At 44.1% G+C, this 23105-nt stretch overlaps 1 protein-coding gene across 4 annotated transcripts in view; it reads right to left on the reverse strand.

The window, feature by feature from the left end:
• The window catches only part of DLG3 (discs large MAGUK scaffold protein 3), a 490171-nt gene that overhangs the window by 165412 nt on the left and 301654 nt on the right, over positions 1-23105 (reverse strand). The window contains exon 1 of one of the 4 annotated variants that reach the window (XM_033945040.1): positions 860-922. The exons of 2 other annotated variants lie outside the window; for them this stretch is intronic. The gene's annotated coding sequence lies outside the window, so the exon portion shown is untranslated. One more of the 4 variants, XM_033945039.1, reaches the window with a different exon arrangement.

The following is a 23105-nucleotide window of genomic DNA, read 5'->3' on the forward strand; positions in this document are numbered from 1 at the left end:
TATTTTAGTAGCCTTCTTCTGGATTGACACCATCCTTTTTATATCTTTTTGAAGGTGCGGCCTCCAGAATTGTACACAATATTCTAAATGAAGTCTCACCAGAGTCTTATACATCAGTATCTCCTTTTTCCTACTGGCCATAAAGATCATCACATTCAATCACACCCAAGTCCCACTCTTCTGACGTGCACATAAGTTCTTCACCCCCTAAACTGTACCTTTCCTTTGGGTTTTTGCAGCCTAAATGCATGACCTTGCATTTCTTAGCACTAAATTTTAGCTGCCAAATTTCAAGCTTCACTAGGTCTTTCTTCATGTTATTTGCACCATCCTGGGTGTCTACTCTATTGCAGACTTTGGTATCATCCGCAAACAGGCAAATCTTACCCGACAGCCGTTCAGCAATATCGCTTATTAAAATATTAAAAAGAACAGGCCCAAGAACAGAACCTTGAGGCACACCACTGGTAACATCACTTTCCTCAGAGTGATCTCCATTGACCTTCTGTCATCTTCCACTCAACCAGTTCCTGACCCAGACGATCACTTTGGGGCCTATCTCAAGAGCACTCAGTTTATTTATTAGACATCTGTGTGGAACACTGTCACAGGCTTTGCTAAAATCTAAATACACCACATCTAGCGCACTTCCTCTATCCAATTCTCTGGTCACCCAATCAAAGAAATTGATCAGATTTGTCTGACAAGACCTACCTCTAGTGAATCCATGTTGCCTCTGGTCCTGGCCCACTGGATTCCAGAAACATCACCATTCTCTATTTTTTAAAAGCATTTCCATTAATTTGCTTACCACAGAAGTCAGACTTACTGGCCTGTTAATTCCCTACTTCTTCCTTACTTCCACTTTTGTGTAGAGGGACCACATCCACCCTTCTCCAGTCCTCCGGTACCACTCCCGATTCTAGAAAATCATTAAAAAGATCAGTCAACGAAGCCACCAGAACCTCCCTAAGCTCCTTCAGCACCCTTGGATGTACACCATCCAATCCCATCAATTTGTCTACCTTTAATTTAGCTAGCTCCTCCAAACACAACCCTCTGAAAATCGGTCAGGGTCTACCACTCCACCATCCCTAGTCACATTTGTCTTCTTGTCTCCCGGATCTTCAGCCATAAACACAGAACAGAAGTATTTGTTAAGCAATTCAGCCTTTTCTGTATCAGCTTCTACATATTTCTCCCCTTCATTTTTGAGTCTCAGAATGCCACTTTTGCACTTCTTCCTATCATTGATATCTAAAAAATGTCTTGTAATCCAGTTTTACCGTGTCAGCTATTTTTTCTACCATGTCTGCTATTGTATCTTTGTTTTCCTGACTTCTCAACCAATCTCTCAACTTTTCCAGATATTTTTGCCTGTCTTCCTCTTTCTGCGATCTTTTGTAGTTTATGAAAGCTAAACTCTTATTCCTTACCTTCTCAGCTACTACTACTGCTATGTAGGTTTTATAAACCGCATAAATTTTTGGATAAGCGGGATATAAATGTCTTAAATAAATCAATTAGGAGTCATCAACTGGTACAATTATTTTCTTATCAGGTTGTTCAGAAATGGAACAGTCTTCTATTAGAAATAAGAATCTTAGATTCATATATAATTTTTTGTAAAGTTTTAAAGACCTACTTTTTTGAAAAATTTTACTTAATTTTAACTTTTTAAATAATAATTTTTTAAGTTCCCCTTAATGTAGAATCTGCTCTGAATCTGAATTGAAAAGCAACAGAAAATAAGATTACTGATTAGATTAACAATGGCTTGTATGGACTTTTCTTTTAGAAAATTATCCAAACCTTTTTCAAATTTTGCTAGGCTAACTACCTTTGCCACAGTTTCTGGCAACAAATTCCAGAGTAAAAAAAATATTTTCTCCAGTTTGTACTTAGTAACTTCATTGCATACCACTTAGTTCTAGTAATTTAGAAAGAGTAACCAAGCAAGTTTTTTTGTTCCATTCCATTTAGTACAGAAGTATCTATGGATCCTTGGAGATGAAACTGTAGTTTCACCAATGGTTTAACCATCTGATGATCCTCTAAATGCTTAACAGATAATAACCTCACTCTCACACCAATAAGCATGATAATAACCAATGATCAATTCAAGGAAATATTTAACTGCAGCTCAGATGGCAAAGCATATTCCCTTCCATTTGCTGGAGGCTACAGTGGTCAGCAAACCTTTGCCTTCAAAGGAAGCTGCTATACCCCAGCCCAAAACTTTGGCATCCAAATAACTGCTATCAACCCAGACATAGCAAAAACATCTATCCAAAGGGGCAAATTTACACTATTTTCACCCACATAAATAGACTGAAGTAGCAAATGGAAGGACAATCCTTTAACCTAAGAAAAATTATTCACCAAGTTGACATGAACATCTCTAACAACCTAGCAGTTTATATCCCCATCACCCCACATAAAGAGAATGATACATATTGCAAGCAAGATGTTACCTGGAATCCAGGCCAAGTCTCAGCCTGCCTGTTTGACACTACTGCCTGGATGTCCCACCACCACTTATAACTGATCATGGCCAAGACTGAGCTACTAATTCTTTCACCTAAACCTACCATCTCCTTTCCACTACTTTCCTTCTCAGGGGATAAAGCACAGTTACTTACCATAACAGGTATTATCCAGGGACAGCAGGCAGCTATGGGTAACGTCATCGACAGAGCCCGGATGCGGACGCCTCACAAGCAGACTGGCTTGAAGAAACTCGAAGTTTTGAGTCGCCTGCACCGCACATACGCGAGTGCCTTCTGGCCCAGCGCAGGGCGCGTCTCCTCAGTTCAGATAGCTAGCAGAAAAGCCAACCAGGGGAGGTGGGTCGGTTGTGAGAATAGCTGCCTGCTGTCCCTGGATAACACTTGTTACAGTAAGTAACTGTGCTTTATCCCACGACAAGCAGGCAGGTATTCTCACATATGGATGACCACCAAGCTAACCAGAATGGGATGGTGGGAGTGTTGGCAATTTAAGAGAATAAATTTTGTAATACAGTTTGGCCAAACTGTCCATCCGGTCTGGAGAAAGTATCCAGACAATAGTGAGAAGTGAAGGTATGAACTGAGGACCAAGTAGCAGCTCTACAAATTTCCTCAATAGGTGTAGTTCTGAGGAAAGCTACTGAAGCTGCCATAGCTCTAACCTTATGGGCTGTGATTTTACTTTGAAGGGGTAATCCAGCCTGGGCATAGCAGAAAGAGATACAAGCCGCCATCCAGTTGGAGATGGTACGCTTAGAAATAGGATGGCCCAACTTATTTGGATCGAAGGAAACAAAAAGTTGAGGAGCAGTTCTGTGTGGTTTGATGAATTCCAAGTAGAAGGCCAAAGCACGTTTACAGTCCAGAGTATGAAGAGCTGACTCTCCAGGCTGAGAATGAGGCTTTGGAAAAAACACTGGAAGAACAATGGATTGGTTGAGATGAAATTCCGAAACCACCTTAGGGAGGAATTTAGGATGAGTACGAAGAACCACTTTGTCATGATGAAACATCGTGAATGGTAGGTGAGCATATAAAGCTTGCAGCTCACTAACTCGTCGAGCAGAAGTGAGTGCTATGAGAAACACCACTTTCCAAGTGAGATACTTCAGATGAGCCTTATCAATTGGTTCAAATGGAGGCTTCATTAGTTGAGCAAGGACAACATTGAGGTCCCAAACCACTGGAGGCGGTTTGAGAGGAAGTTTGACATTGAAGAGTCCTTTCATGAATTTGGAAACCACCGGATGAGCAGAGAGGGGTTTCCCTTCAATAGGCTGATGGAAAGCCGCAAATGCACTGAGATTGGCTCGGATAGATGTAGACTTGAAGCCAGAATTGGATAAGTGCAACAGGTAGTCCAAAACAGAAGGTAAGGAGGAATGCTGAGGCTCCTTATGATGAGAAAAAAACCATGTAGAAAATCTAGTCCATTTTTGGTGATAGCATTGTCTAGTGGTAGGCTTCCTAGAAGCTTCTAAAACATCTCTTATAGATTGGGAAAAACGAAGAGGGGTTATGCTGAGAGGTACCAAGCTGTCAGGTGTAGAGACTGCAGGTTGGCATGAAACAGAGATCCTTGACTCTGTGTAAGCAGAGAAGGAAAAACTGGTAGAAGGTATGGCTCCCTGCTGCTGAGTTGAAGCAGAAGGGAGTACCAAGGTTGTCACGGCCACCGAGGAGCTATTAGAATCATGGTGGCATGATCATTCTTCAACTTGACGAGTCTTGAGAATGAGAGGAAATGGAGGTAATGCATATAGGAAAAGATTTGTCCATTCCAGAAGAAAAGCATCTGCCTCGAGGCGATGAGGAAAGTATATCCTGGAGCAAAACTGAGGCAGCTTGTAGTTGTGGGGAGCCGCTAAGAGGTCTATCTGAGGAGTTCCCCACTGTGAAAAAATGTGATGAAGAGGCGAGGAATGGAGTGTCCATTCGTGAGGTTGCAGAAGATAACTTAAGTTGTCCGCCAAGCAATTCTTCGCCCCTTGAATGTAGACAGCTTTGAGGAAGGTGTTGTGTCGGATTGCCCAGTCCCAAACATTCAGAGCTTCTTGACACAGGGAGGCAGATCCCATCCCTCCCTGTTTGTTGACATAATACATGGCGACTTGGTTGTCTGTCCTGATGAGGACTACCTGGTCGTGAAGAAGATGTTGAAAAGTGTTGAGAACCTTGAAAATCGCTCTGAGTTCCAACAGATTGATGTGACATTGATGATCCGTACTGGTCCAGTGGCCTTGTGTACGGAGACCATCGAGATGAGCGCCCCAAGCGTAGGTTGAAGAGTCTGTTGTGAGGACCTTCTAATGAGGGGGCGTTTGAAAAAGCAAGCCTCTGGAAAGATTGGAAGAGAGCATCCACCAAAGGAGAGACTTCTTCAATGAAGGAGTGACTGAAATGTGTCGAGAAGGAGGGTTGCAAATTTGCATCCATTGAGATGGTAGGGTCCACTGAGGAATTCTGAGGTGAAGTCTGGCAAAAAGAGTCATGTGTACTGTAGAGGCCATGTGACCCAGAAGTACCATCATGGGTCTCACTGAGATGGAACAGAAGGAAGACACTGTTTGACAGAGTTGAAGAAGAGCTTCTAGTCGTTGTTGCGGAAGGAATGCTCTGAGATGGACAGTGTCCAGAACAGTTCCAATGAATTGTAGAGTTTGTGAGGGTTGAAGCTGAGATTTGGGAAAATTGATCTCGAATCCCAAACTTTGTAGGAACCAGGTAGTCTGTCGGGTTGCTACAATAACCCCTTGAGACGTGGAATCTTTGATGAGCCAGTCGTCGAGGTAGGGAAACACCTGAAGACCATGATTCCTTAGAGCTATTGCTACCACTACCAGGCACTTGGTGAACACTCTGGGAGACGAGGTCAGGCCGAATTGATATTGCAGATTCCCCACCTGAAATCTGAAGTACTGATGGGAGGCCGGGTGAATGGGGATATGAGTGTAGGCCTCCTTGAGATCCAAAGAGCATAACCAGTCGTTCTGCTCGAGAAGGGGATAAAGGGATGCCAGGGACAACATTCAAAACTTTTCTTTGACTAGAAATTTGTTGAGAGCCCTGAGATCCAAAATGGGTCACAAATCGCCCGTCTTCTTCGGAACAAAGAAGTAACGGGAGTAAAACCCCCTCTTCTGCTGTTCCAAGGGAACTGGTTCGATGGCATGGAGACAAAGCAGAGCTTGAGCTTCCTGAAGAAGAAGGGTGGTCTGGGACTGATTGGAAGGATACTCTCTTGGAGGAAGCTTGGTGGAACCTGAGAGAAATGAAGAGAGTACCCTTCCCTGATGATGGTAAGCACCCAGAGGTCGGATGTAATTATCGTCCATCGGTTGTAAAAATGATGGAAACGACCTCCTATAGGGGGAAAATGAGAGAGTCAGAACGGTGGAGGTTATGCTGTGTTGTAAACAGTCAAAAAGGCTGAGAAGCCTTAGGCACAGCAGAAGGTTGAGGTTTCTGTTGCTTCTGAGGTTGCTGTTTCTTAAAAGGAGGGTAAGTATAAGGAGCCGGCTTTGGAGCAAAACACCGTTGATAGATAAGAGCAGGGCGTGCAGGTTTGGCAGGAGCTGGCTTTGGCTTAGGTCTGACAATAGAAGCAAAATATTTTTCATGGTCAGACAATTTCTTGGTGGCTGCCTTGATGGATTCATCAAAGAGGTCATTACCCTCACAAGGAATATTAGCTAAGCGGTCCTGAAGATTAGGGTCCATGTCAATGGTACGAAGCCAGGCAAGACGACAAATAGATACAGAGCAAGCAGTCGCTTGGGCAGACAACTCGAAGGCATCATAAGGTGACTGGAGGAGATGCAAACAGAGTTCAGACAAAGAAGCAAGGACTTCCTGAAATTCAAAATGCATTTGGGTATCCAAATAATTCAAAAACTTTGGTAGTAAAGAAATAAGGAATTCAAAGTAAGTGATGAATTGAAAATTATAATTGAGGACTTTAGAAGACATCATAGCATTCTGGTAGATGCGACGTCCGAATTTGTCCATAGGTTTCCCCTCCCTTCCAGGAGGAACGGTAGCATCAACTTTGGAAGGATGGGACCTCTTCAAGGAGGACTCGACAAGGGATTGATGAGATAACTGTGAATTGTCAAACCCTTTGCGATGCACAGTCTTATACCTAGAGTCCAATTTTCCTGGAACAGCTGGTATGGAAAAAGGTGTTTCCATGCATCGACCAAAAGTCTGATTCAAAAGCTTATGAAGAGGAAGCTTTAGTGATTCTGCCGGAGGTTGAGGGAGATGCATGACTTCGAGATACTCCTTAGAGTATTTAGAGCTAGTGCCCAATTGAAGATCCAAGTCCACAGCCATCTGACGAAGAAAAGATGAAAAAGATAGCTGATCCGCTAATGCTTTGCCTCGAGAAGTTCTCGGGGACACCAAGGCTGCTTGAGTCAAAGATGAAGCCTCGGCATGAAAAAAGGCATCAAAGGAACATGGTAACTTGGACAAGGCAAATGAAACCGGGATATCCTCGAGGTCCGGCATTGGGGACCTCGAACGAGGAGTCGGTGGTCTAGTCGAAGTTGGAGTAGATCGAGGCTTAGTTGAAGGTTGTTCTTTAGAAGAAGAACTATGCCTGGATGGATGCCTCGATGTAGGTCTTGATTGTCGGTGAGAACTGTGCCTGGAAGCAGATCTCGAGGATCAAGGAGACTTCGCCTCGGAGATGGAAGCAGCCGATACTATCAAAGAATGGATAGGACTGGAGGCTGTAGATCGAAGCTCCAGAGGCTTGATGGAGGAACCTCGATGCACTCCCAAAGACTCTGCTCCTTGTATAAAGTGTGAGGATTCCTGTCGAGGCACTCGCAGAGACTCTGCTCCCTGCAAAGAGTGTGTAAGCTCAGACTGATGCAAAGGAAGCGGCTCGACCTCGCGGGAGTCTGCTGAATGCCCAGGCTGGATAAGAGGAAGCTGTTTGTGTCCCATATTTGTAAGGAACTGAATAAACTGCTTCTCTAGCATGGTCTGGAAAGAAGCCAGCAAGGATGGATCCACGTCTGAAACTGGACCAACTGCCTTGGCTGGAGATTCCTTCGAGGTAGTGTGAGTGTGCTTCGACCTGGGAGTCTTAGGCACTTTTATCACTACCGGTGGAACTGACTGCTGAGCTATCTGACTTGAGGAAACAGGGGAAGATACATCAGATGTTGTCGAAGAAAGAGCCGCTGCAAACAATGAAGGTCTGACGAGGCTCGAGGTGGAAGCAGTAGAAGTAGGAGGAGCCTCGGTAGGAATCGAGGCTGAAGTCGCCTTCGAAGTCGAGGGATCAGAAGAAGACTCCATCCCGAAGAGCTGGTCCACCAAGATACAACGACGATTGAAAGCATGAGGCTGAAGTGTTTGACAAGGCAGGCACGACCGAGGATGATGATTCAGCCCAAGACACTTGAGGCAATGACGATGTGGGTCCGTAAGAGATATCGTGCGCTGACACTTGCCACACTTCTTGAAGCCCATAATAGACCAGGGCATAGAAGAAAAAATAGCCGCCACAAGATCGAAGCCCTTGGGCTGCGGCCGGACGGCTTGTCCCGAAAAACAAACGGAAGAAATTTTTTTTTTTTTTTGAAAAAGAAAGAAATAAAATAAAGTAAGAACAGCGATTCGTGAGAAAAAGAAGTACAAACCGCGGTTCAGAGAAGGCACTAAGTAACAAAGTTCACGCAGAGTCAAAGACGGACTTCTCAGCTCCGCGGAAAACTTAGAAATGAGGAGACGCGCCCTGCGCTGGGCGGGAAGGCACTCGCACATGCGCGGTGCGGGCGACTCGAAACTTCAAGTTTCTTCAAGCAAGTCTGCTTGTGAGGCGTCCGCATCCAGGCTCCATCGATGACGTCACCCATATGTGAGAATACCTGCCTGATTGTCCTGGGATAACATTCTTATCCTCCCTGTCTCGTCAGATTGCAAGCTTGAGGTCATCATTGACTCCTCTCTCTCTTTCTTTGCACAAATCCAACAGACCACCAAAACCCGTTGTTTCTTTCTCTATAGCATCACCAAAATTACATTTCATTTCATTACATTACAGATTTCTATTCTGCCATTACCTTTCGGTTCAAAGCGGATTACATTAAGAGTTGTGGAGGGAAGGGTTACAAAGTTAGATCGGAAATCGTTTCTGAGAGAGGGAAAGGTAGGATCAGGGGTAGGAGAGGTGTTCGTGATATTAGGCTTTACTCAGGGATTTCTTGAAGTTTTTATATCCTTTCTGAACCTCTTGTAGTCAGGTGTTGATGTCAATAGGGTGGAAATTTGGTTATCTAGTCTTGCTGCTTGAGTGGCTAGTAGGCCGTCGTAAATTTTTTTCTGTTTTACTTCCTTGATTGTGGGGTGAGTGTTTTTCTATGCCTGGTAGAGGTAGTTTGGATAAAGAAGTTGTTTAAGTAGGTTGGGCTGTTCACATTAATAGTTTTAAATAGTATACCGTATTTTCACGCAAATAACACGCACCCGTATAAAACGCGCACACGTGTATAGCGCGCAGAAATCACGATGATAAGCACAAAAACTTTGGTATAACGCGCTCACGATTATACCGCGCATGCTGCCCGACTCTCCGTTCACCCCCCTGACTTCCGTGCACTGCCTCGCCTCTCCGTGCGCTGTCCCGACTCTCCGTTCACCCCCCCCTGACTTCCGTGCACTGCCCCGCCTCTCCGTGCGCTGTCCCGACTCTCCGTTCACCCCCCCTGACTTCCGTGCACTGCCCCGCCTCTCCGTGCGCTGTCCCGACTCTCCGTTCACCCCCCCTGACTTCCGTGCACTGCCCTGACTTTCCGTGCGCTGTCCCGACTCTCCGTTCACCCCCCCTGACTTCCGTGCACTGCCCCGCCTCTCCGTGCGCTGTCCCGACTCTCCGTTCACCCCCCCCTGACTTCCGTGCACTGCCCCGCCTCTCCGTGCGCTGTCCCGACTCTCCGTTCACCCCCCCCCTGACTTCCATGCACTGCCCTGACTTTCCGTGCGCTGTCCCGACTCTCCGTTCACCCCCCCTGACTTCCGTGCACTGCCCTGACTTTCCGTGCGCTGTCCCGACTCTCCGTTCACCCCCCTGACTTCCGTGCACTGCCCCGCCTCTCCGTGCGCTGTCCCGACTCTCCGTTCACCCCCCCCCCGACGTCCGATTCATCCCCCCCCCCGGCAGGACCATTCGCACCCCCACCCCGAAGGACCGCCGACTCCCCGACAATATCGGGCCAGGAGGGAGCCCAAACCCTCCTGGCCACGGCGACCCCCTACCCCCACCCCGCACTACATTACGGGCAGGAGGGATCCCAGGCCCTCCTGCCCTCGACGCAAACCCCCCTCCCCCCCAACGACCGCCCCCCCCCAAGAACCTCCGACCGCCCCCCCAGCCGACCCGCGACCCCCCTGGCGACCCCCACGACGCCCCCACCCCCCTTCCCCGTACCTTTGGTAGTTGGGCCAGAAGGGAGCCCAAACCCTCCTGGCCACGGCGACCCCCTAACCCCACCCCGCACTACATTACGGGCAGGAGGGATCCCAGGCCCTCCTGCCCTCGACGCAAACCCCCCTCCCCCCCAACGACCGTCCCCCCCCCAAGAACCTCCGACCGCCCCCCCAGCCGACCCGCGACCCCCCTGGCCGACCCCCCCACCCCCCTTCCCCGTACCTTTGGAAGTTGGCCGGACAGACGGGAGCCAAACCCGCCTGTCCGGCAGGCAGCCAACGAAGGAATGAGGCCGGATTGGCCCATCCGTCCTAAAGCTCCGCCTACTGGTGGGGCCTAAGGCGCGTGGGCCAATCAGAATAGGCCCTGGAGCCTTAGGTCCCACCTGGGGGCGCGGCCTGAGGCACATGGGCCCAACCCGACCATGTGCCTCAGGCCGCGCCCCCAGGTGGGACCTAAGGCTCCAGGGCCTATTCTGATTGGCCCACGCGCCTTAGGCCCCACCAGTAGGCGGAGCTTTAGGACGGATGGGCCAATCCGGCCTCATTCCTTCGTTGGCTGCCTGCCGGACAGGCGGGTTTGGCTCCCGTCTGTCCGGCCAACTTCCAAAGGTACGGGGAAGGGGGGTGGGGGGGTCGTGGGGGTCGGCCAGGGGGGTCGCGGGTCGGCTGGGGGGGCGGTCGGAGGTTCTTGGGGGGGGACGGTCGTTGGGGGGGAGGGGGGTTTGCGTCGAGGGCAGGAGGGCCTGGGATCCCTCCTGCCCGTAATGTAGTGCGGGGTGGGGTTAGGGGGTCGCCGTGGCCAGGAGGGTTTGGGCTCCCTTCTGGCCCGATATTGTCGGGAAGTCGGCGGTCCTTCGGGGTGGGGGTGCGAGTGGTCCTGCCGGGGGGGGGGGGGATGTATCGGACGTCGGGGAGTCGGCCGGGCAAGAGGGCTTGGGCTCCCTCTTGCTCCGATCGTGGATGCGGGTGCGGGTGGGAGCGCGTGCGAGTGGTCGTTCGGGGTGGGGGTGCGAGTGGTCCTGCTGGGGGGGTGAATCGGGCGTCGGGCGGGGTGGGAACTATGTTTTAAAACTTTCGTATACCGCGCTCACGCATATAACGCGCGAGGGGTATGCGCGGTAGGTAAAAACGCGTATAACGCGCGCGTTATATGCGTGAAAATACGGTACAGTAAAATTTGAATTGTATTCTTTCTTGGTTTGGAAGCCAGTGTGAGTCGATGTAGGCTTCAGTGATGTGATCATATTTCTTCAGTGAATATACGAGTCTCAAAGCTGTATTTTGGATTGTTTGTAGTTGTTTAATCATTATTGCCGGGCAGGGGAGGTAGAGGATGTTGCAGCAGTCGAGTATACTGAGGATTAGTGATTGTACTAGAAGCAGAAATTGTGGTCTTTCGAAGAATTTTCGGACTTGTCTTAGGTTCCTCATGACTGCGAAAGATTTCTGTATTGTTTTGTTTATTTGTGGTTGCATGGTGCAGCCCCTGTCAATAGTCATTCCAAGTAGTTTTAGGGAGGTTTGTAGAGGGTAGTTGATGGAGTTGATTACTAAGTTGGTAGTGGTAGGGACTTTGTTATTTTCTAGGAGGATGAATTTAGTTTTGTCTGGATTGAGTTTCAGTTTGTGATTTTCCATCCACGTCGTAACTGTAGCTAGTGTTCGGTGTAGTGTGTCTGTCATTGCTAGCTTTGGTTGGTCAAAGGGTATGAGGATGGTGATGTCATCAGAGTAGCTGTAAGTGGTTAGACCTTGTTTGTTCAGGTACACGCCGAGAGAGGCTGTATATAGGTTGAAGAGTGTAGGGGATAGAGGAGATCCTTGTGGGACTCCACAGGGGTTGGACCATGGTTTGGATTTTTCCTTGTCTGATTTCACTTTGTATGATCTGGATTTTAAGAAGCCTTCAAACCATGAGTATACTTTGTCTGAGATGCCTATTGTGTCCAAAATTTGGAGAAGTATGTTATGGTCAACTAGGTCGAAAGCTGCCGTCAGGTCCAGCTGTATTAGCAACATTTTTTTTCCCGTGCTGAGGTGTTGTCTTGCTGTGTCTGTAAGGGAGCCTAATAGTGACTCAGTACTGAAGTTAGTTCTGAATCCAGATTGCGTGGGGTGGAGTAGGTTATGGTCATCGAGATAGTTGTTGAGGAATTTGGCTGCTAGTACTTCTGTTAGTTTGATATATAGAGGTATTGAGGTGATTGGTCTGTAATTGGATGGGTTGTCTGTTGGACCTTTTGGGTCTTTTAGGATTGGGGTGATGATGATTTCGCTGAGATTAGTTGGGAAGGTGCCATCTGTGAGCATGGTTTGTATCCAGTGTAGGAGTAGGGTACGGAACTTAGTGCTCGTTGATGATAGGAGATAAGATGGGCAGTGGTTGAGTTCACAGAATGCATGGCTGTACTTATTGTAGAGTTTGTTGAATTCGGTCCAGTGTATCTTTGGGAATTGGGACCAAGTTCTGTTTGCAGCGCATGATTCTTTTTCTGTAGGAGGTATTATGACACCAATTAGGTGGGCTGGGTTATTTTTGAGGGAAGCTCTGGCATTTGTGATTTTATTCTTGAAGTGTTCTGCTAGGAGAGAGGCTGAAGGGGAGGGGTTATTGTTTGTGGTCATATAGGGTTTGGTGTTTGTTAGATCTTTTAATATTTGGAATAATTTTTTGGTGTCTTGGGTTTCCGTGCCTATTAGGTTTGTGTAATGTTTTTTTCTCTTTTCTTTTAATAGAAGTTTGTATTGCTTGTTAGTTTTTTTTCTAGGCGGTTTTTGTGTGATCTAGATTGGTTTTTCTCCATTTTCTTTCCAGAAGTCTACATTGTCTCTTGAGTGTGAGTAATTCGTCGTCAAACCATTGGTCTGATCTTCTGCAGGTTCTGGTTTTGGTTCGTAGTGGGGCTTGTTCGTCAAGGATGTTATTGCTGAGTTTGCCCCAGTGTGCTATGAAGTCTTTGGGATTGTCTTCTTGGATTGTTTCATCTACTTTTGACCAGAATAAGGTAGGCTCGATGTGTTTGCGTGCTGTGTAGGTTGTTGTTTTGGATGTAGGATTGGCTTTGTTTTGGTCCAGTTAATTTCGAAGGTGTATGCGTAGTGATCTGTCCAGAGGGATGGGGACCTGGTTCCATTAGGTGTTTGAATTTCTGGAGTAGATGTTTGGTGGGGCATGAAGGCTGCAATATCAAGTTGGTGCCCTTTCTCATGAGTCGTTTGAGGGTTTAAAATTTGGAAGGATAAGGCTTTGAGGAAGGACAGGAGGTTCTGTACTGGTTTGGATGAATGGTCTTCAAAATGAAGATTTAGGTCTCCTAGGATAAGGTTGTGTGATGCTTTAAGTGAGTTTTGGTATATTAAATTTTCAAATTTGGGCCTAACCATGGCCCAGTTTCCTGGTGTTATATAGCAGAGCATGCAGTTTAGTGAGTTTTTTTAGTGTGGTGGCTGATATTTGACATGCTAGAAGGTCCAAGTGTGGGGTGGATGTCTTTTCCAGAATGTTTAGGGTTAGGGAGTCTTTAATTAGGATTGCTAAATCTCTTTTTTTCTCTCTGCAAGTCACTGTAATTTTGTATCCTTGAGGGCAGACTTCCGTGATTCTAGGGTCTGTGTCTGATGTAAGCCAGGTCTCTGAGAGGAAGAGGCAGTCTAGGTTTTTGTTTTTTAACCAGTTTTTTATGAGGTCTGTTTTTGGGCCTAGGGCTCTGATGTTTAGGTAGACACATTTAAGAGTTGTGGTTTCAGTAAGGTGTTTCTGATTTGTTTTAGGGTAGGTGAGAGATTTTGGATTCTGGTGATGTTTGGTTTTAGGTTGTGTTGCTCTTCTTCCCCATGTAGGTGTTATGGGGTGTTGAATGTTTGTTTGGTGGTTAGGGTTTCTGTCTGATGGAGCTATCCTGTTAGGGTGATGTGTTTTGTTTGTAATTGAGTTGGTGGGAATGTTAGGTAGATTGTTTGCTTCTACCTTTCAGCTGGAGATAAGAAGGATTATCAATAGGAGGATCTTGGTGTTTGTTTGTGGTGATAGCTTCATTATGAAGTTTGGAGCAGGTGGTAATAGGCTGCGTTGTTCTCAGTGATTAGGTTGTTGTTCATGTACTTTATTTGGGTAGGAGTATGAGTTGTGGAGGAGATTTTAGGAGTAGAGGTTGTGGTAGATAGGTCTGGTGTGGATGTCTGGTCTCTTCTTGGTCGCTTCGCAAAGGCGCACGTCAAAGGCGAGCCTTTGACGGTGCGCCAAACGGCTGCGCGCTGTTGAGCGCTGAGCCTTTTCACTGGCTCAGCGGTGCACCGTCAGAAGGGGAGGAGCGGAGTTCGCTTCCACGCCCAGATCGAGTCTTGCTCTGCTCCCGCTCTGCCCCGTGTGCTCCCGGTCCATGGAGGGGTTGTGGAGGTCCGGCGAAGAGGCACAAACAGGCACAAACTTAAATGAAAGAAGTTCAAACCTTGGGGGGTTCACGCTGAGCCTTCCAACTGGCTCAGTGGTGCACCGTCTGACTCTTCCTCTCTGAACACACCACCAAAACCCTGTATCCTTCTCTACTGCAAACTCCAGACTCTTGCACCAGATACCTGCCTGGTCAGTACATCAAGCTCCATTCTCGGCAGAGGGGAAGGTGTGGCTCACTGGTAGAGCTGTTGCGAGATCAAATCCCAGTGCTGATCCTTGTGACCCTGGGCAAGTCACTCAATCCACCACTTTAAATTAAGATTCGAAATGCCAAAGCCACAAAAAGTGGCATACAAGTTCCCATCCCTTTCCCTCTAAAACTAAATATTCAAATCCAGGCTAAAAGCCCACTTTTTTGAGGTTGCTTTTAACTCCTGACCCCCATTCGTTTGTAAAGCACCCATGACTGAGAAACTCCCTGACCTCCTACTTGTCTTGTTTATCTGTTTGATTATATTGCAAGTTCTACTGTCTCTTGAATATTTTAATGTACAGTGCTGCATACGTCTAGCAGCACTATAGAAATGATAAGCAGTAGCAGTACCTGGCTTGCTATGGGCCAGTTCATCTCTGTAATGGAGATATAAACTGTATTTCAAGTGTTCTATACCCAACCTGATATCTGTATATCTGAGGACAGCTTCAAAATTGGCAATGGAGGTTCCTCCACAAAGGTAAACAGTGATTCAAGATAAGTACTGTATAAGGAAATCAGACTACCAGACTCGAAAATACAACCAGAGCCTACAGAGCATTAACCTGTGCACTCTAAAGGAGGTTGCTAGAAACTGCCAAAATACACTGGCACTTCCTACATTTCATTGACCTGTTATGTACCAAAAAGGCTCCTCCCAGCACTATCTGGAGAGTAGACCTGATCTTGACTGGCTGTAAAGATCAGTGACCCTTTATAGGAGGAGAAAATAGAGTTTCCAGTACTGAACCATTCATGACTTGCGCCAGATCTGCAAAGAAGCACATCAGACAGACTGGAAGAACTTGTCTGACTTGTTATTTGTAAATGTGTTTTATGTATGTTTTTAGAGAAAGAGAAACAAAACTTATAGGCACCAGAACAAAATGCACATTCATTAACAGTTTATCCAAACAAAAAAAGTCTCACCATCTCCTAGTGAACAAAGGCAGTAACATACAAATAAAGACTTTATGTTAAGTCTCCTATAGGCCCATGGGACTGAATTTTGGGATATGCAAACACAAGAGCACTATTTAACGCTGAGAGGCTCTGGCAATGGAGTAGTAGGCTAGTGATTAGAACAGCAGACTCAAATAAAGTCAGGGCAAGATTCTCAAAAGTGTAATGCCGTCACTAAACTGTTTTCCAGTGGTTTAGCCTGTACGCAGTTTAGCGGCGGATTATCAAAAGAGATTATCTCAGTCTTTAGCGAGGTTTCTAACAGTCTCCAACACTGACATGCAAATGGGCTCTTCAACATTGAAATGAGCCCTCCGGTGGATTCTTAAAAACTGCTGAGCCATTTTCAAAAAGTGGCATCGGCTTTTGGCGACAAAAATAAAGCAACTGGTCCAGGGATGCCGGTCAGTGTCAGAGACTGCTAGAATGCTCTGTGTTGTGATGCAGCGGAAGAGATGCCCATTCTCTCTGCTACATCATAACACCCCTTCCCTAAATTACGCCCTCCAGTTTTACCATTTTCTCTTCTCTGGAAAAAATTTGGTTCTATATTAATACCTTTCAAGTATAAAACCAATTCTAAAAAAGCCCAAAATCTGAAAAATCAATATGTAATGCAATATACAGTATTTAATAATGATGGTTATCAGTATTACCTCCTCCCTAGGATACAAATAAGACATGAACCCTGAGATCTTCAAACTTGTGTTTCCCAATGTTCAGCCAACCTTATCTTCAATTTCCTCTTTTTTTGCCCACATAAAGTGGTTTGCAAAGGCACTGATCTACATTCACAATTTGAAAATTTCTTAAATTAATATATTTTTGTGTTGAATTAATATTTTAGTTTGTAAAGTATCATACATCAATTACATTTATAGTCATTGTGTGTCCTGGTAATACAGGCGGGGCAACAAGTTCTTTACGATTTCTCCCTCTCTAATAAGCCATCAATGATTTATTGGATAACATTTTAAGCTGCTTATGGAGCTCAACAATAGATTGTTGCTCACCGTTGAATACATCATGGTTAGTATCATCATTTACTTGAAAGAATTATCAGTTGTCTAAATATAGACATGGTTTAATAGGACAGAGTCAATGTGGATTAGACAAGGGACGTTCTGCCTCATCACTTTTCTTTTCTTTTTTTTTTTTGGGGGGGGGGGGGAGTGTGAAAAAACAAGTAGACAAGCGTGACCCAGTTGATATATCTAGATTTTCAGAAATATTTTGACTAGCGTTTTGAGAAGAGACAGCTGAGGGAAGATATGATAGAGCTGTATAAAATTCTGAGTGAACATGTAAATTTGAATCAATTGTTAACAAAGAAAACCATAAAGTACAGGGAAAGCTCTTTGAAGTTACAAAATAGTGCATCTAAAACAGATTAGAGAATTTTTTTTCACTTAACACACAAGTAAGCTCAAGCTCAATGGCCAGAGGATGTGTAAAAGCAGCTAGCGTAGCTGGCTTTAAAAAGGTTTGGACAAATTCTTGCAAGAGAAGTCCATAAACCTATGATCTGGCTTGGCCATGGTTGTAAACAGGATGCTGGGCTAAATGGACCTTTGGTCTGATCCAGTATGGTGATTCTTATGAACTTAAGGAAAGTTACAGTTCAACTGCAAAGAGAATTCCCCCTGCTCAAAATGGCATACAATCAAAATTTTGTACCTAAAATAAAAGGAGGGTTAAGTGATTTGCCCAAGGTCACAAGCAGTTTCCCTGGGAAGGGATTTGAACTCTAGATTCCCTGGTGCTTGGCCTGCTATTGTAATCAGTAAGTTATGCAATCCATGCATATGGAACAAGCCTGAGGATAAATAATAAGCAAACTTCTCCTACAGAAGACAGGTTCTCAAATGCAAGGTCACCATTCACTCTCTTTGGCGCTCCTACAGAGTGACATCCACTGAATATTTCTAGTAGTCTATATTTATAGATCACAGAACAGGATCTCAAAACTAATGCACACAAAATTTGTTTCTTCTGGTATTTCTACACTGGGGCTCAGAAGTTTGCAAATGAATTTTCTAAATTGTTATCAAGAACATGAAGAAAAGGATCACACAAGCGAAAGAGGCTTTTGTCTCCTTCGTCCTACAAACAGAGTAGCAACAACACATCCCTGAAACAAGAGGATACTCCTTTGGTAAAAATTATGCGAAGCACTACCACATTTGGAAAGCTAATTTCCATCCCACTCCCTGACATTCAGATCAGCTACAATAATGGCAAACCAGCATTATGGGGACAAATTAAGCCCCCAGGTCCAGTCATCACTAGAGAATGACATGGGATAAATACCCGAATTTGTCCCCGTTTCAATCTCTAAAAACTTGAGATTAGTATCAATATGTAAAAACTTTAACACATCTTAGACAATTAACAACTGAATTCAAGGATTTAAAAAAATCTGCAGAAGCTGCTTTTGGATTTCAATTAACTACTGTTAAATGACATCATTTGTCTTGTCTATCATTTGCAAAATCCTTCCATCATGTACCCAGCTGCTTAAGCATCTTATTGTTACTGTAACAGATTCATCCATTGTTGCTGGCATCAAGGAACATTTCTAATATTTAATAGATACTTATTTTCCTGTTCATCCGCTACACAGTTTAGGTCAGTGTTCTTCAACCTTTTGACACCTATGGACCAGCGGAAATAGAAGAATTATTTTGTGGACCGGCGGCAAACTGGTGGTTGAAGAACACTGGGCTAAGTCGTGAGCCAGACCCCGCCCATCTCCGCCCCCATAATAGTACTAATTATAACACCATTTTTTTCCATTTATTTTTCATAGATACACACAATATAATCTTATTACACATAATGGTTAACCACAAAATTAAACTACACAAAGCACACTGTATGCTTCTCAACATTCATTCTTACCAAAACACAGATAACCCCTATGCAAATACGGGTCCAAAAAGGGTCATTCCATGTCAAGTGGACCAATACTAAAAACCGCCCACGCTCGACCCCCTTGAAATCCAACCAAATTTTACAGGGATGTTTTCTAGGGTCTTAAATTATAAACTCTGCAAAATTTTTTGGAGCTATCTCAATTTGGTCAGGAGCTAGGGGTGGCCAACTTTACTTAAGCAATACGGCAGAAGGAAACTACCAAGGAGTCTGAAATTTTGCAGTTTGGTACAACACCTTGGGGCAAGTTTTTGTGCTAAGTTTGAAATCTTTTGCAAATGTGCTTCCATTTCTACAGGTCAGCAAAGTAGGCAAAAAAAATTCATGAATGAAAATTTTTGGCACAGTTTGGCACCATACTGCTGCTGGTAGATAAGTCAGCTGAGGGGACAACTTTACCAGCAGACATGTACCTTGACGTACTTCCAAGATTTGCAATATGAGCTTTTACAGTCAAGTGAAGCTGAAGATATGACCATCTCAAAAATATGGCTTTATGCATTTATGCAAATTTTCACTGTTTTTCAAAGACAGCCTGAAGACGCTCATATTCTCATTACATACCCAGAATGTGGCACATCATCATCCCCCCATCCATTTGATCACTAGACATTCTTTGGAACTTTAGAAAAGCCGTGAAAACTTTCTTCTTTACAAACCCAGCTCCTTGTTTTTACCCCTATTGTTTTTATTTTATTTATTGAATTTCCCTGAATTCTATTGTTTAATAGTTCCTCCCTTCTATTACTTTTTACATATTACTTTAATTCATTTAGATATCATTTATATAGATGGTGCTCCTATCTGTAAAGTTAGGAATTTCTATGAAATATTCTACATGCTTCTCTCCTCTCCTTCCTGCCCTCCATAGTCCTCCTTAACCTCTTCTAACCCTTCCTCTATAATGTCACCTAGAGCTTGTAAAGGTATGTGCGATGCACAAATGGAATAAATAAATAAATCTACACTTCAAACGGATGGAACCCCAAACACACTACCTAATATACCACATGGAATCTCGCTAAAACTCGCATGCTATCGCAAACATAACCTGAATTACTACCACATTCTCTGACAAAGATGCACCCACCTGCAAAGAAAAGCTACCTCACTTCCTAGTATATCTACACTGAAAATGCTACAATTTAAACCACCCTATGTCCACTAAATCTGTATTTGTAAGTCTGCATGTTATTTCTATGCTGTAAAGTCTATGTCTCACTTAAATTTCTCCTATCCATACTTTGAATATGCTCCTGTAACCCGTTCTGGGCTCCTTTGGGAGGACGGGCTAAATGAATAAATAAATAATGTGTAGTTTTTAAAATATCATTTGAAAGAGCATGTTTTTTTGCTACAGAAGCTATCCTGTTTCATCTTGGACCCGATCTTTCTTTGGTGAGAATTAAAGCTTCAAAGATAAGCATTACTTGCTTGTGTTAAACATGTTATGTTGAAGGGTCATTGGCACTTCATTGTGAATGTACAGTGGAACTATATTGATCTGAAAACTCATAACCAAGCTTTGCCAGCCACAAGTACTCATCTCGTACTATGCTCAGTGTTTGACAAACTTACTGTGCACTTTTGAAAGGTGAGTCAAAACATGCATTGGCTTGCACAAACTACTTACTGTGTGCAAGCCCAAATGCATAATCATGTTCTGACTTGCAACTATCACAGCACAGTGTCTGTTTGAACAAGTCTGACTTTAAGGTTCATCATGACCTTAAAACACCATATGACTTCATTATTTGACAAAGCTTTCCTTTGGCGTGTTGCTTTCCATCTATTCTTTCTGTGCAGCATCTGGTTCTTTCCCTAGTTAACTAGGCTATGCCTGTGTGGATTTTGGAAACTTACTCTGCACTTGCTGACATGTACAACTTGCTTTGCTCTATTTTCATTGTGTTCTCTCACTGATATTTTTCATCTTATTTTTATTCTGTATTTTTAGGTGACTCTTTTCTTATGCAGACTAATAATAAGTTAGAGTCCTGCAGTATTGGAATCTATGATAGTTCTGAGTGCCAGAAACCATCTACCTTCTATTCTGGAGAAAGCTGCTTGAAGCTTATTTCTGATTTCTCTTTGTCTGACCAAGAATTAATTAAAAGACACTCTATACTTTCTACTTTGTCTGTGGAATCTAATATCTGTACTCATCATGAAGCCTTAAGTTTGAATTTCTACAGAAAAACTGCTGTAATCCGTTCAGAAAACAGAATCACAGAAATATCAAAGGTCTACGCCCAATTGATCTTCCTGCAGCTAAAAGCTATCATAAAGCACGAGTTTAAACCAGGCCAAAAGCTTTGCCCAAGATTTGCATGTCAAACTGCAATATTTAAGTAGCCCTAAATCTGATTCCGACAGTGATGACCCTACCAATGCACCTGAAAACCTCAATGCCAGCTTTTCACCACTAGAAATCTCTCCTCGAAAGATTCAACAGATTAGCAAGCAAAATTTCTTAAGTTATGCTAAATGCAAACTCTCTGAAGCCCATAATGCAATTGCAGACCAAATTGCAGTTATTGGTGGCTTAACTCCAGCTGACATCAAAGCAGAACCAGAAACTAGCCAATGTAAAAGGTGTTCCGACTATGACCTTCTATTGACTGAACTGAAGCAGAAGTTGAAACTATCTAATAATAGGGAGAAAATACAATTTCTCACTGTTGCTCCACACAGCTGGACTATTGAGAAAACTGCTTTGGAATTTGACGTTTCAACAAGAATGGTTAAAAAGGCCAGAAAGCTGAAACAGCAGGGTGGCATTCTTGCTGTTCCAGCAACAAAGAGAGGAAAAGTGCTTACTCAGCAGATTAAACAGAAAGTCCTGGATTTTTATGAAGATGATGAAATCTCTAAAATATGCCCAGGCAAAAAAGATTGTCTCTGTTTGGATCAGTGGTGAAAAAGTGCAAAAGCAGAAAAGATTACTTATATGCAATCTGAAAGAACTGTATACTACCTATCGCTGTCAGCATGGGCCTGAAATTGGGTTCTCAAAGTTCTGTGAGCTTCGGCCAAAGTGGTGTGTCACAGTCAGTTCATCGGGGACTCATTCAGTCTGTCTGCACAATCCACCAGAATGTAAAACTTATGCTTTCAGCAATTGCAGTTCCAGATGACTACAAGGTGCTTCTGAATAAAACTGTTTGTGATATGAACTCAAAAAACTGCATGTTGCAGCGGTGTGAAATATGTCCTGGGCAGAACCTTCTGGAGGAATATTTTACTGAGTTCTTTGGTGAACATGATCCAGATGATATCATTGAATTTAAGCAGTGGATTCACACCGATAGGGATACACTGGAAACTCTCCAGTTATCCAGAGGACTTCACTTCCGAATTGCAAAAATTTCTAATTTGGCCAGCCACCATTTTATTTCCAAGTACCAAAGTGCGTATCTGAAGGAACTGAAAGCAAATATAAAGGACGGGCATGCTATTATTTTGATGGACTTCACTGAAAATTATTCCTTCATTGTTCAGGATGCAGTTCAGGGGTTTCACTGGGAAAATAGCCAAGCAACATTACACTCCTTCGTTGTCTACTTCTCCAATCCTGATATCCAAAACCTATGCATATGCATGATCAGTGACTACTTGTGTCACGATACTATTGATGTTCATGCATTATTGAGGAAGCTTATTCTAAATCTGAAGGAAGTCTTGCCTGTCTTAAGCCATATTCACTACTTTAGTGATGGTTCTGCTGTGCAATATAAAAACTTCAAGAATTTCATTAACCCCTGCAGCCATGATACTGACTTTCAAATTAGTGGAAAAATTAGTGGACTTTCAAATTAGTGCTGAGTGGAACTTCTTTGGCACCAGCCATGGCAAATCTCCATCTGATGGGACTGGGGGGAACAGCCAAGCGTTTAGCTGCCCATGCCAGCTTACAATGCCCTCTAAACCAAATCTGTCTCAGGAATCAATTTTTTCTTCATTGCTAAGGAAGATATTGAAGCAATAAGACCTGCTCAGGAGCAAAGGTTTGGTATGGGCCACACAGTAGCTAGAACAAGAGAAAATCATCAATTTAAGCCCACAGACACTGCTAGACTCTACATTAGCAAAATTTCAAGCGACACCAGCTCATTCATTGCCAGTGTCTTAGAGTCTGATACTGATCCTAAACATGTCCCTACCTTTCAAGCATTCAGCTTTCAACATGGACAATACTTAGCTTGCATATATGACAATTCTTGGTGGATTGGTCATGTAGGTGAAATTTCAATGGAAGAATGCGACATCCTGGTTAATTTTTTGCATTCACAAGATCCTGCACGGTCATTTCACTGGCCTCCCCGCAGAGACATATGCTGGATCCCTGAACATATTATTGCAGGCCTTAATGCATCTATGGCCACTTACACTTATCCACAAGCTACTTTGGAAACATTGACCAGACTTTCAAAACTATGTGCAAGAAACTGCGTTAAAAGTTGAATTTAGGCAATTTCCTGATCTTTGTCAGTATGTATGCGCACTTTAAATAAGTGTGGTTTTTGCACTTTTCTTTTCTGTCTTTAATAAAGCTTAGAAATTTATATGGTATTATCTGACTATTGGGAATGCCTTTCAGACAATG

Source organism: Geotrypetes seraphini, chromosome 5, assembly GCF_902459505.1.
Source record: "Geotrypetes seraphini chromosome 5, aGeoSer1.1, whole genome shotgun sequence".
Lineage (NCBI taxonomy): Eukaryota > Metazoa > Chordata > Amphibia > Gymnophiona > Dermophiidae > Geotrypetes > Geotrypetes seraphini.